Source organism: Vigna umbellata, chromosome 4 (genome assembly GCF_029865625.1).
Source record: "Vigna umbellata cultivar VRB3 chromosome 4, Vumbellata_1.0, whole genome shotgun sequence".
NCBI classification, from domain to species: domain Eukaryota; kingdom Viridiplantae; phylum Streptophyta; class Magnoliopsida; order Fabales; family Fabaceae; genus Vigna; species Vigna umbellata.
In genome coordinates, this window is record NC_142168.1 from 33292717 (window position 1) to 33306856 (window position 14140).

Below are 14140 nucleotides of genomic sequence, written 5' to 3' on the forward strand. Positions count from 1 at the left end.
TTTGAAGTATGATTTATGATAGTGGATTTTTGGTATATGAATATGATCCTGAATTGATGTATGGAAATGATGAAATGTTCTATGGTTTGATTAAACTGAAATATGAGCTATATGATGAGATGAATGCATGAAAGTATATACTGAGAAATGTATTTGATGTAAAAGAAACTTTGAATATAAATTTTCATATGATATGGAACGTTCGTTATCGAACCGGTCTTTAACCGTTCGGTATTTTCAGTAAATCCTTTGAAATAGCTGAACCCTTTCATTTGGAAAGGATTTTATTTGAGGACGAACGCCCTCTTATACATAACTTTACGTTTGAGCGTTCGGCCAAACGTAGACATTATGAGTGTTGTGTGAGAAATTGAGAAGCTTGAAAATCTACCTTTGGACACTTAGTCAAATTGTTAAAACATAAACTTGAAGTATCTCATCTTATATAAATCCCAAATTTCTATGATTTTTGAATCAGCGAATGAGTCTCGACCCAAAAGCGTACGTCCTAAGTGGCGCTCGGTCTTATACCGAACGCTCGTCCCAATGAGTAGGTTATAAGGGAACGCTCGGTCCTGTACCGAACGTTCGTTCTTCCCGTAATTACCAACGAACCGAAATAGCGTTCGTCCGAAAACTTAAATAAGCGTTCGTCCGAAAGTTTAAATAGCGTTCGTCCTTAATTTCAGTACATTCGCGTACCGCGTTCAGTCATTTACTGGCAGTCGGTTATTTCAACTAAATTGTACTTAATACATTTAGTACTCTTCTTCTGTATCTTCATTCAGTTGAATTGAATCTGAAATCTTATCAAGTGAATTATTCTAAGTATAAGTTGAATTGTTCTAGAGTCAGTTCATTTAACTGATTCAATTTGTAATAACGTTCGTCATAAAAGATGGGTCAGCTTTATTATTTTGGAAAAGAAGTTCTTTCAGTCTCGTCCTTGACGTTCGTCCTCATTATGAAGAGGATTGAACGTTCGTCTTTTTATGAAAGTGGAACATAGAATGAAAATGTTAATAAGAGGTTGTATTATGATGTGCGAACCGTATAAGAATTGAAATTATGATTGTGGTTTTTGAACGAGCGTTCCAAGGAGGAACGACTCTTGAATGGAGAATTGAGATTTGTAAAGTATGAACGTGGTAAGCTTAGATGGTGGTTCATCTTGATATTCCGTGAGTGCTCGTTCTCAAGTAGAGAGGAGTATGTCATGTGTGGGAATGGCAGGAGGTCTAGTCCATAACTATAACTTGGACAGAACAGACTAACCTCAGGTGGTGACTGATGAGCATTCCAGTTAACCCACCTGTGTGCACGAACGCTTTAGCTACACAGGATTCATACAGTCCGGACGGTCGGTCTAGTATCAGGATTTGGATTGAATTAATGAATGAATTGAAGTATGTATTGTGACTTACTTGATGTGTATTTGATATGTTATGAAATGTATGTTTTACTTGAATTAAATTCAATAAGCTTACCCTTGCGTTTTTCCATTGTTTTGTTTGTATATGTATATCCGTCTTGTCCTTGCAATGATCATCCGTGTGGATGTGAGCAGAAGGAGATGCTTCTTTGGAGGAAACACTTGAAGAAGGCTTCATTGCTGAAGAGAATCTAGTAGAGGTTGAAGTGAAGGCCGAACAGTAGCGCGTTCGGTTACAATGTTAGCTTAGTTAGGTTAGCGGGCCGTTCTTGAACGAGCGCCCTTTTGCTGTTTGTGAATATTGAGACGTTCGGTATTTTATTTTGTAAACCGTTCGTCCTTAAATTCTACTGAACGCTCGTACTTATATATGTAATTACGTAAGGCCGTTCGGCCATTTTTTTTGAACTTTGCTCCCTTTAATTGTAAGACTGTTTTGTCATATTAATACATGTTAATATTCTATTATATAGTTGCTGACTGTATAATTTTGGGATGTTACAGCTCCCTTCTACTCCAAATCAATTGAATACAATTTCTTTTCTCAACCTACCACCGTATATTACCTTTCCCAAAACGTCCCTATTACTAAATGCAAGAAAATGAAATTTGCTCTTATTCAAAATGAAACCAGCGTTGGAAGCATAGCATGTGCAGCAAGAACGCATTTCAATTCCCATTGGCTTAAATCTATTAAAATAGAATACATAGAAATAGGAGAATGCATCATCCAGTAGCCTCTGAATGTCATAGACACATCATGTAGCAATGCACACGTAAGGAACCATTAAGCTAAATTAAAGAAACATTGGTATTCATTTCTCAAAAAAACGTAACTATTCCAAGAAAGCAAAACCGGTGCTGCACCTCCTTATTCAATCAATTCACGGTTCTCTTCATGTTTTAAAAAAAGAAAACAAAGTAAAAAGGTGTAAAAGAAAGATGCTGGACCCAATAACATGTGCATTATATAAAAGAAGGGCAAATAAACAAAGCATGTTCATGGCAAAATGGAAACAAGTAGGACCGTCCCACTCTCTTGAACCAAACGAAAGTTTAATTGCTGGAATGAAAATCATATTCAAACAAACTAAATGAATTAAAAGCATCATACACTACTACTACATGACCACTTTCTTCCGTGAAATTCATGTGCTGGTGGACAACGCTGCACTTCTCCAAGCTACAAGAAAGAATCACACAAGCTATTGTGACCGAGAATCCCACCTCCATGTTCATCCACTTCTTCAAGTGTTTTCTCCAAGCAAATCACCGTGCACAATTCATCCAAAATCCATCACATATGCGTCTCTCTTCACCGTGACAGCAGCTTCTTCTCTTCATCTCCATGCTCCGTTCATGCATCTCAAGAAAAAGAAAGTTCAAAGTCTAATGTTACTGAAATAAAAAGAAAAGTGTGTTTGCTAAATACTGCTCCACTTCAGCTGTGACAGCAGCTTCTTCTCTTCATCTCCATACTTAGATCATGTTGGAAGTAGTCCTCTCCTGGTTCTTTGAGAAGAAGAAAGAAAAAATGAATCTCCCAAAACTGCCGTGAAGAAGGAGTTAAGAGTTTTTCAATCCAAGTTGTGTGTTGTCTCCTTGTGACCATAGAGTAGCGGCTGGTCTCCCCTAGCAACTAGCTTATTTTCATTTTCTTCAAATCAATCCCCTCTTTTCTGCTCCCTGCTCCCTGCTTCCTGTTGTGTGCTTGGACGTTTTCAGCCAGCTGGACGCACGGATGTACTGCTGCCATATATGTTGTGTAGCACTTCATCTTAGGTTGACGTGGTATTTGTTGTTGCTCTGTGCACCCAAAATTTAATTGGTGCATCTCCCTTACAAATTTTCAATTGGAAATTAATATTTGCCGGCTTCTTTCCCTGTGCAAAATAAATTTCATTTTTGTTTCTCATTTTAGTTTAGAATGTAATTGCTGAGAAATTTATCTTTCAGTCCTAAAATTATCCAATAATTTTCCTGCACTCAATAATGTAAATAATTAGTCTCAGACAATTCAAATTAATTAAAATAAGAATTTCTGATCGAATTAAGCACAATTCAGAAAAATGGAAAAATATTGGATATTTGAGTACACTTTCCTGATTAACTCTAATACAATAAACTAAGTGAAGTGAAGAAAATAATGACTCATCAGGCCCTCTCTTGCAATTCGTCCAGGGTTAATGGGGCTCTGCAAACAGGTTATCAGCATATGGGGAAGGCCTCAGCGCAGTAGCCAGAGTACTAATAGTAAACTTCTTGCCTACTCCCTTTACTTGCCGAGCGGTTCTATTGAACCTGTCCATGAAGTCCCTGAGACTTTCTCCCTTCTCCTGCTTTATGTTTGTTAACTCTAGATACGTCAGATTTCGCGCTCTACCCGCCAAAAACTGCCGCTCGAACATATCCCTCAAGGTAGCAAAGTTACCGATGGTTCGAGGTCTCAACGAATGGAACCATACTAATGCTTCTCCTTTTATTGACAAGGAAAAAACTCTGCACCACACATTTTCACTGGGGGAGTAAATGGTCATGGCATCAACAAAGGATCTCAAATGCTCCTCCGGATCCCCTGACCCATCATACTTCTCCAAGGCCGAAAATGCTCTCTCCGGAATCTGCTCCTCCATGATCACCGCTGTGAACGGATGCAAAGCTCCAGCTCGACCGGTTGGGATCGGACGGTTTACGGTCCGATGTGAACCAGCTTCACTCTGATCCTCCCCCTGATAATGACTACCAGGAGTAGGATATGTGTCTTCCTCTGAATCTGGATCTGTTTCCGGCATCTCTACAATAGGCGGTGTTTGGGCGTGTGCGGAAGATGGACGATTAGCTTGCGCCCCTCTAGCCGCATCCCGCTCGCCCCTAAGGGTTTCAATCTTTGTCTGCATTGCTTCCATTCTTCTTCTCATCTCCTATAAAAACGATGTCGGGTCTTGCTCCATCCTTACGGTCGTAAAAGGTTGTCTTCAATGATCCTCGGCCCCACGATGGGCGCCAAAATGTTTATGCTGAAGGGACCGGGGAAAACTCCTACTGGAAACACTCCTCCTCTGCCGATCGGTCCTTCGCCTTTCGCCTTCCTTACGCTCGTTCTCAGTATAAGTGGGGTGACCTGCAAGAAACACTCCGACGCTCAAGTCAGAATTGGTCTTTGCCAGTCAATCTAATTGTCAAAAAACAGAGAGTTTACCTTCTCCTTCGATTGTTATTTATATGATTTCAGAGAATATTACCCACTAATTTACCTCTTAATGATTTTTAATGCTAATCTTAAATACTCGACAACGACCGTTACCTCATTCATTACACATTCACAAGCATTCAACCGTTGTCTCCAGCAAATAGTCTTAGAAGCCCGCCCGAACGAACATTTAGACTTGAGAGACCCGGTCGGACATATTAGACTTGAGAGACCCGATCGGACATAGTAGACTTGTTTCTACTTGCTCTGTATTATCTGAACACGCCCGGTCGGTTACTCTGCCCTCGGTAGTAACAATTATTATTATTGATATTATGATTTTTGTGTAACTGGTTTCTTAAGGACTTATAAACATCATAAATACATGTTATTTTTTATTGATTTGTAAATTAGAGAATTTTTTGTAAATGAATATTTTGTTTATGTTTCGATAGTCAAGAACATTCATGAAAAGTTTTCAAGCCACTCAAATCTTATTATAAACAAAAAACAATTATATTCAATTCAATTTATTACAACTAAAATAAAATTGATTTATATTAATTATTTTAAATAATATTTAAAAGATATTGATGTGAACTTTATTAAATATCCTCTTCAAAATAAACTAAATTAAAATGATTTATATTTTTTAAAGAATATAGTTAAGCCTTTAATTAATTTTATTTCTTAGAAAACAAACGGGGAGGGTTCGGAGCTGAAATTTGAAACCCTATACGGCGGGAAAAGAAAAAGGGAAACGTCCTTGGCGGGAATCAAAATAAAAAACGACGCGCAATTTTGATTAATTCATTCAAAGCATAACATAACCCACAACATATACCATCAACTGTTTCGCTTCCCTCTCTTTCTAGGGTTTCGAAGATGTTCTCCAGCTCCCAATTCGTTGCCACCGCCGACTTCTCCGGCGGCGGATTTGTAACATCCCAAAATACAGTAATTACCATAATCCAGAATTAATTACAATTAACAGTAAATCAATGCAGTCTTTACATTAATGGAACGAGGTTCAAAAACCATAACGCTCGAGTTACAGAAATTCAGTACAGCACTATCAAAATAATAGAAACTGGGACGAACGGTTTTACAAAACTTAAATAACCGAACGTCAAATTTCAAAAGCGAACAACTAAACTAAAAAGGAATGACGGACATCCTACTGCTCCGCTTTCACTTCAACTTCAACTAAGTTTTCTTCCTCGATCACATCCTCTAAGGTGGCCTCGCCTTCTGCTCACATCCACACGGATGATCATTGCAAGACAGGACGAACGTACATATACAATGGACAACACAAGGAAAACGAAAGGGTAAGCTTATATAATTTAATTCATACAATCAACGTATACATTCAACATTACAATTCACACACAGCATGTAACTTAACATAGATTTATATATACGTATACTAGACAGACCGTCCGGACTGTATGAACCATGTAGCTACAGGCGTCCTTGCACCCGAGTGATGTAGTAACTGGGATACACTCAACAGCTGCCACTCGAGGTTAGCTCTATCCAAAGTACCCCTAAGGAATAGAACCTCCTGCCATTCCCACACATGATTACTCTCCTCTACGTGAAGATGAGTATCACGGAATATCAGGATGGACCAAGCCAGCATTAGCAATAACCACAGTCATACTTTACCAATCCAATGTTTAATATATATGAGACGTTCCTCCCTGGAACGCTCGTCCAAAATTCAATATCGTATAATCGTTCCATATAGTGTTCACACTGTAAATTCTTATAATTTATCATCATTCTCATCTTTAGATTTAAGAGCATAAAAGGACGAACATTCAGTCCTCTGAAGAATTAGGACGAACGCCCAGATAAAGGTACTGGATGAACGGGAAATATATACCGAACGGGACTATCTGTTTAGTCAGTTAAATGAGTTGACTTGATTGGAGGTATACTGGTACTTAGAAAAATTTCATGAGAAAGACCTTGGACCAGATCTTATGTAAGAAGGAGGGTCAAGAATACTTAGAATTATTTTGGTAGAATTTTGCATATGGAAAACCGATGTCAGTAATTGAAACGAACTTAAGGAAAAATGAATATTTTAATACTTGAACGAACGTTATTTTATTCAAGGGGTATTCAATAATACGAGCGCTTGGTATGAGACCGAGCACCGCTTATGACGAACGCTAGGTAGATGACCGAGCACCAATTACGACGAACGCTTGGTATAAGACCGAGCGCTATTTAGGACGAACGCTTGGTATAAGACCGAGCGCTATTTAGGACGAACGCTTGGTATAAGACCGAGCGATACTTATTTTAAGGGGTAATTTAATATTATTTAATTCAAGGTATACGACATCTCTATGCTGAACCGAACGTTCAAACATAGCCATTCAAATAGGGACGCTCGTTCTCGATCAGAATTCTTTCCAAATGAAAGAATTCCATTCTAAGTCAAATTCAGGGAAACCGAACGGTATAAGATCGTACGATGACGAACGTATTTTATCATAGGGAGAATTATCATATCCAGATTTTTCAACTATCTTAACTCAAAATTTCTCATACGATTCATACTTTATAAATTCATATCCATCATTAATTCACATACTTTATAGAATTCATCATATTAACAAATCAAACTATACACTAGTCATCCATCTTTCATACGTATCAAAATCAACATGCATTTCAACCAACAGAAATCATATTCATTCAGTACAATCAGTGTTCGTTCATGCATACTCAAACAGCCCACATACATATATTCATATCATGCTTTCATACAACATACAAGTATAAATTAAATTAATAAGCTTCCCTTACCCGGATTCGTACACAACTTGTCCTAAAGTCAAGATTTTTGGCTTCGTCCAACTACTGTTTGTCTACCCTCAATGGTCACTTAATTTTCTTCAACTAAATCTAACCAAAGAAACGCAGAAAAATCAGCTTATACCCTTGCATGCAACTGAATCTGGGTTCGCAGGAAATCCAGAAACGAGCGTCTAAGTTGGAAAACTTACCGTTTACAGAATCGGAAGTTGTTCGGTTCAAAATGAAGCTCACTGTTCCGCGAACGTCCCTACGGTCTCTGAAAGTTGATCGGAGAAGATGGTGGTGAGTTTCAGTAGAAAGAAGGTGAAGGTTTCTACAGAGAAGGGGGAGAAAATGAAAGGTTAGATTCTGAGGAAGAAGAAGAGTGCGTGTAGGTGAGAGAGAGAGTTTTTCAAAAACTCAGTTTTGTTAATTCCACGTCCAAACGGACGAGCGTCTCCTCTGCTGACACCTGCACCCCCACTTCTGACTTCAGAAGCTTCGAACGTGACAAGTGGCGCTCGTGCATGCAGTGCTTGGTGCGTTTTTAATGGCTCTGCGAATGACGTGGCGTGCATTGATTGTGATTTGACAGATAATTTGCAGTGCTGATTTCCTAGGGTCTTACAGGATTCATGTCCTCTCAGCCGTCTAACTTCAACGATTCCTCTCCCGCACCGCCAAAAGTATGCAATCGATCTCTTTTTTGTAATTTTCCATTTCTCTGCAAAATAGAAACCACCAAACAAAACACGCACGCACTTAGGATAATTTATTTTGTGAGATATGAGTCGAACGCGTTGGTGTTAACCTAATTTCAGTAGTTGCAACTAATTTTGTTTTTCGTTTTGAAAGCGAAACAAACTCAGGATTTGGTGCCGGTGACGGTGAAGCAGATCAGTGAAGCCTCTCAAACCGGTGACGAAAAATCGAATTTCGTGATCAACGGCGTAGATCTGAAAAATGTATGCGTAGCGCTTTCAATAGTCATTTTTTGAATATTTTTTCTTTCATTTTATAAGAATTGGTATGCCGTGCCTTTTTGTTTATTACATAGTGGGGAAAAACATATATTAGTAATGTCATGGTACCCCTGCTCGAAATATGGAAAACTATGTCATGTTTTTTGTTTGTCTTTAATTGGTTAAAGACTTGAAAGTGGAGGAGACATCTTTATATTGATCATGCATGAAAATTAAACTCTTATTTTACATACTTTAATGTTTGTTTAAGATTGTAAAATATATGCATTGACTACGTTATTGTCATCTATTGTCTGTTTACGAATTTCATAATGACTAATTTAAGAGCACGATCTATGAATATTTTTGTTTGCCTAATAATGTACAATACTTTATGTTGACAATGCCTTCTTATTGCATTCTTTGCTTTATATTATTTTGGTTCAGGTAACACTAGTGGGGATGGCGTTTGAGAAAGTTGAGAGAAACACCGATGTCAATTTTGTTTTGGACGATGGAACTGGACGAATAAAATGCCAAAGATGGTGTTCTGTGCACTATTAATGTTTTTCAGATTAAATTAGTTTTCAAATAATTTGCATTGTGTTGCTTTGCTTTCTATTGTGGAAAATTTTCCCCAATAAATGTTTGTAAAATGTGGTTTGAGATTTTGGTGTTCTTTCATCAGGGTTAACGAGACTTTTGACACGAAGGAAATGGAGGAAGTAATGTAAGTTCTTGAATATGTAACATTGTATCATATTATTAAAATATCAAATGGTTATTGTAACTGTTTCGGTGTAGATAGTGTAGATGTTTTTCAGTGTGTCTCTGATGCTCCTAGTCGTCTGGGATGCTTGCTTTTCTCCAATTGTTGTCCTTCATATTCTCCAAAGGAGGGGGAGGTACCTGCAAAGATACTCCGACGCTCAAGTCAGATGTGAGTTATGGAGCCTCAGCTCTCAAGAGAGTGATTATGATACTGCTCTGAAATATTATTTGGGGTCTCTAGAGCATAAAGAGAACGTACCTGGACTTTGGCCCTGCCATTGTATTTATAAGTCAAATAAAAATAACCACCTTACCTAAAAATGTGGTTAGTTACTTAACCGTCTAAGATATTTTATGTAAATATCTTACTACATAACATGCCCCCCAAGTCCGAGTTAACCGTTCTGTTTTATGGACGCGGTAACTCTAGGACTTATGGGTTTGAGGGAGGCTGTGTTGGGGAGCGTGTTTCTGGTTGTCGCTCCTGTGTGGACTGAACGTTTTAAACCAAGGATGACCGAGCAGTTGAGTTGGATGGGCAAAAAAGAGGCGGATACGAACGGCAAAAAGCTGGAACGACTGAGGCCAAACGTGAGAATATGTATGGCCGAGCGGTAGAAGCCGAGTGGCATGTGAGGCCGAGTGGTTGAAACCGAAGGGAGGACGGACGACTGACTGTGTGAACGTTCGTTGACATTTGATTGTCGAGCGTTGAGGCCGAACCACTGACTGTGTGAACGTTCGTTGACATTGATGGTGGAGTGTTGAGGCCGAACGACCGACTTTGTGAACGTTCGTTGACATTTGATTGTTGAGCGTTGAGGCCGAACGACTGATTGCTTGGACGCTCGTACACGTTGATTGTCGAGCATTCGAAACCAAAGGGAGAGGCTGAACGGCCGACTGTTTGACGCTCGTACACATTGATTGTCGAGCGTTCGAAACCGAAGGGCGAGGCCGAACGGCCGATTGGTTGAACGCTCGTACATATTGATTGTCGAGCGTTCGAATCCAAAGGGAGAGGCCGAACGGTCGACTGTTTGACGCTCGTACATATTGATTGTCGAGCGTTCGAAACCGAAGGGCGAGCCCGAGCGACCGACTGTTTGGACGCTCGTACACATTGATTGTCGAGCGGTTCAAACCAAATGACGTACGTAGGTCGAACGGCCAACTGTTTGAAAATTTGATGTTCTTGAGCGAACATAAACTAGGCCTGGGGATGGTCCCCTGGGTTCGATGGTCTGGGTGTTCTAGGGCGAACATCTACCAGCGGGAGTGTATCCCTTTATTCAATGCACCTGGGTGTTCTGGGGCGAACATCTACCAGTAGGAGTGTATCCCTTTATGCAATGCACCTGGGTGTTCTAGGGCGAACATCTACCAGCGGGAGTGCTCCCTAATTTCAGTGCTTCAGCATGAACGGCTTTGGTTGAGAGAGTAAGATGGCTCAGTCTTGGGCTGATTGTTTCTTGTGACCTGTAAGATACAAAATGTTAAGCATACAGGAGAGATCGTTCGGTTGAGTTGTAAACCTGGCAGTCGAACGTCAGTTAGGCCGAGTGCTGGACGCTTGAGGCCGAACGTCAAAGAGATGGAATGATGGCCGAATGATCAGTGAGTGAGTGTTGGGCCCTTGAGGCCGAACGTCGATGATGAGCGAAGTGACGAACGCTCTAGGCCGAACGTCCGAGAAATCTAATGGCCGAACGTTGATGATGAGCGAAGTGACGAACGCTCTAGGCCGAACGTCCGAGAAATCCAATGGCCGAAAGTTGATGATGAGCGAAGTGACGAACGTTCTAAGCCGAACGTCAGGAGGCCGAACAAGAGTATGGCCGAATGCTGGAGCGCTCGTGTTGAAGTATGGTCGAGCGGTAGAGACCGAACGTGAGTCCGAGCGGTTGAAACCGAAGGGATGCCGAACGGCCGACTGTTTGAACGCTCGTATACATAGGCTGTCGAGCGTTTGAACAAAAGGTCGAACATCTTCAAGGCCGAACGACCGACAGCAAGGACGCTCGTACACAGGGGTTGGCGAGCGTTCGAATCCGAATGGCGAGGCCGAACGGCCGACTGTTTGGACGCTCGTACACATTGATTGTCGAGCGTTCGAGTGGTACCTGAGGCCGAGCGCTAGGGACCGAACGTCGATGATGAACGAAGTGACGAACGTTCTAGGCCGAACGTCCGAGACATCTAATGGCCGAATGATTGAGGCCAAGAGAACGAACGTCATTGGCGTTGAGTGGACGAATGTTGGAGCGCTCGTTCTTGGTGGTCGACCTGGACATGGTCGAAGGTCGTTCGGAGTTTGTGGGTTGGGGAATAGTTGGATGATGTGGAGGCAGAACCAAACGAGGCGTGGATGGCGCGAGTGTTGCGGAAGACGTGGAGAATGGGTCTGACAATGCGGCGTACTTGGAGGCGCCGAAAGGGCTTGTCTCTGAGTTTGGGAATTTAGGGTTTTCGGTTTGCGGATTGTGCGATCGTGGAGATGATAGGGATGACCTAATGGTGTTCCTGTGACAGCAGTGCCTGGTGGCGCGACGGAGGCGGATGGGTGGACCCGATTTGGGGATTGTCTTTGGAACACGTTGGGTGCAGTTTTCAGAAGAGATGTTGCCATTGAAGACGAAGAATGAGAACCTGAGCTCAATTTGGGGATTTTGCGTTTTGTGTGGCTTTTGTTTGTAGAAGGAGAAGGCACAAGGGTTCCCTGGAGAAGATGGTTGCATGATTTTGGATTGCATATGTAGGAAGATTGACGATGGTGATGTGCTGCGGAGATGCGCGATGGAGAACTCGCGTCTGAGGGTTCCATGGCTGCACGATTTGGGGTTCTGTCGCATTGAGAAGATGGTTGTCCCTAATCACGATTTGGGTGCAGATTGCCATGAAGAAGGCACGATTTCACGACGGCGTTGTTCGAAGATTGAACTAGGATGTGTGAATCGAGTTTTCAGAGATTGGGTTTGAGCTTTGTGTCTTGGATTATTGCGTTTCAGTGGTTCAGGTGGAGATGGATGGTGGATTTGTGGTTTCGATTTAGGTTGTTGTTGTGATCTCCATGGTGATACGAACTGAGTTTCGCGATTCTGGAGGGAAAATGCGAGTTTGATAATGGCTTCCTAGTTTCTGGGTTTTTGCAGTTTTGGTTTTGTGGCTTTGATCTTCGCAGTGGCGACGATGAATGTGAAGCCCTAAATAATTAACGCACCAAAATCCACTCTTTAATCACCATTAAACACGTTTTGACACGTCAAAACCAATCTGCATGCGCCTGCCATGTGTCACTGAGGGAGCGTTCCGGAAAGCTTGGTGGGAAACAAGTGGCATGCAGTGGATTGGACGTTGGTTCTGCGTAGAGGAAGGAAATTTTTACCCTCTGCATGCGCTGTCACTCTACTGTCACGACAGAAGCTTCTAAAACGTTAGTGGAAAACCATGTGGCAGTGCGTGAATGCATGGCTGGCTGGCGAGGAAGAGAAAATAATTTCTCTGATACGCTTCACTTCAATTCAAGCTTTCATCTTCTTCCTCACGAAACCCTAACCATTTTTTTCTCCAACTTCTCTCTAAACCCTTTCCATCTTCTCTCTACGATCACTCACCACCAGCACCTCTGTTTCCATTTCAGAAACCGTAGGATCATTCTCGGAGCTGTAAGCTTTCAGTTGAACCGATCAAGTTTGCATTCTGTGACTGGTGAGTTCTCTTCCCTGGAACGTTCTTCTCTTCTGTTCCTGCAAACCAAAATTCTGGTTGCATGCGTGGGTTAGGGGTCTGATCTGTCTATGGTTTCGTGATATTAGGTTAAGTGGATTTGGTTGTGTAAGTTGCTGGATAGAAATCTGTGAGAGCAAGAGCGAAACCTTAGCATTTGGAAGTCACTGCTGAACCAGGTAAGGGAAGCTTGAGTAATTTGATTTAATACTTGGTTGATGTTTATGACAGTAAGGAAGTGTGTTGGATGTGAATTGTATGAAATATATGAATTTTGAAGTATGCATGTACGTGTATGTTGTACTGGTTGTATATGATGGTAAATGCTTTGAACTGTATGTTTATGATGTTATTGGTTGAACTGTACGCAGAGAAGTAGAAGCATGATTTAGGATATGATTAAATTTTCTGTATGATTTGGAATGTTAATGTTTTGAACTGGATGTTGATGATGATATGTTAGAACTGGAAAATTTTATATTGATGAGATGATAATATGAATTCTGGAATGTATGAGAATTATGGTGGAGAGAAATCGTAAGTTATGAAAATCTGTAAAGTCATTGTAAAACGAGAAGTCTGGAAAAATATTCTGTCTCTGATTGATCAATTACGCTCGTCCTTGTGCGGTCATTTACCGTTCGTCTTCTCTAAATTTGAATTAGAGTTAAATTCTTTCGTTTTGGAAAGGATGCTGTCTTAGAACGAGCGTCCCCATTTGAAATCCTAAATTTAGTGTCAGTACTAAGTGGCGTTCGGTCTTAGACCGAACGTTCGTTCACAAGAATAAATGATTTGCTAGCGTTCGACCTTATGTCGAGCGTGCGTCTTTGCTAGCGTTCGACCTTATGTCGAGCGTACGTCTTTGCTAGCGTTCGACCTTTTGTCGAGCGTTCGTTGTTGATAGCGTTCGACTTTATAATGAGCGTACGTTCTAAATCACGCAAGGTCTCCTATTCAGCACGCGTATAAATAGCGTTCGTCCTGCTTTCTAAATAGCTTTCGTCCTGCTTTCTAAATAGCGTTCGTCCTGCTTTCTAAATAGCTTTCATCCTGCTTTCTAAATAGCGTTCGTCCTGCTTTCTAAATAGCTTTCGTCCTACTTTCGAAATAGCGTTCGTCCTGTTATCCAAATAGCGTCCGTCTATACAGTGAATTAACGTTCGTATTTTAAAGAAGTGTAACTAAGAATGAAAGTATGATGTTGAGGGAATTGTGAAGTATGCGAACCATATTTGAGAT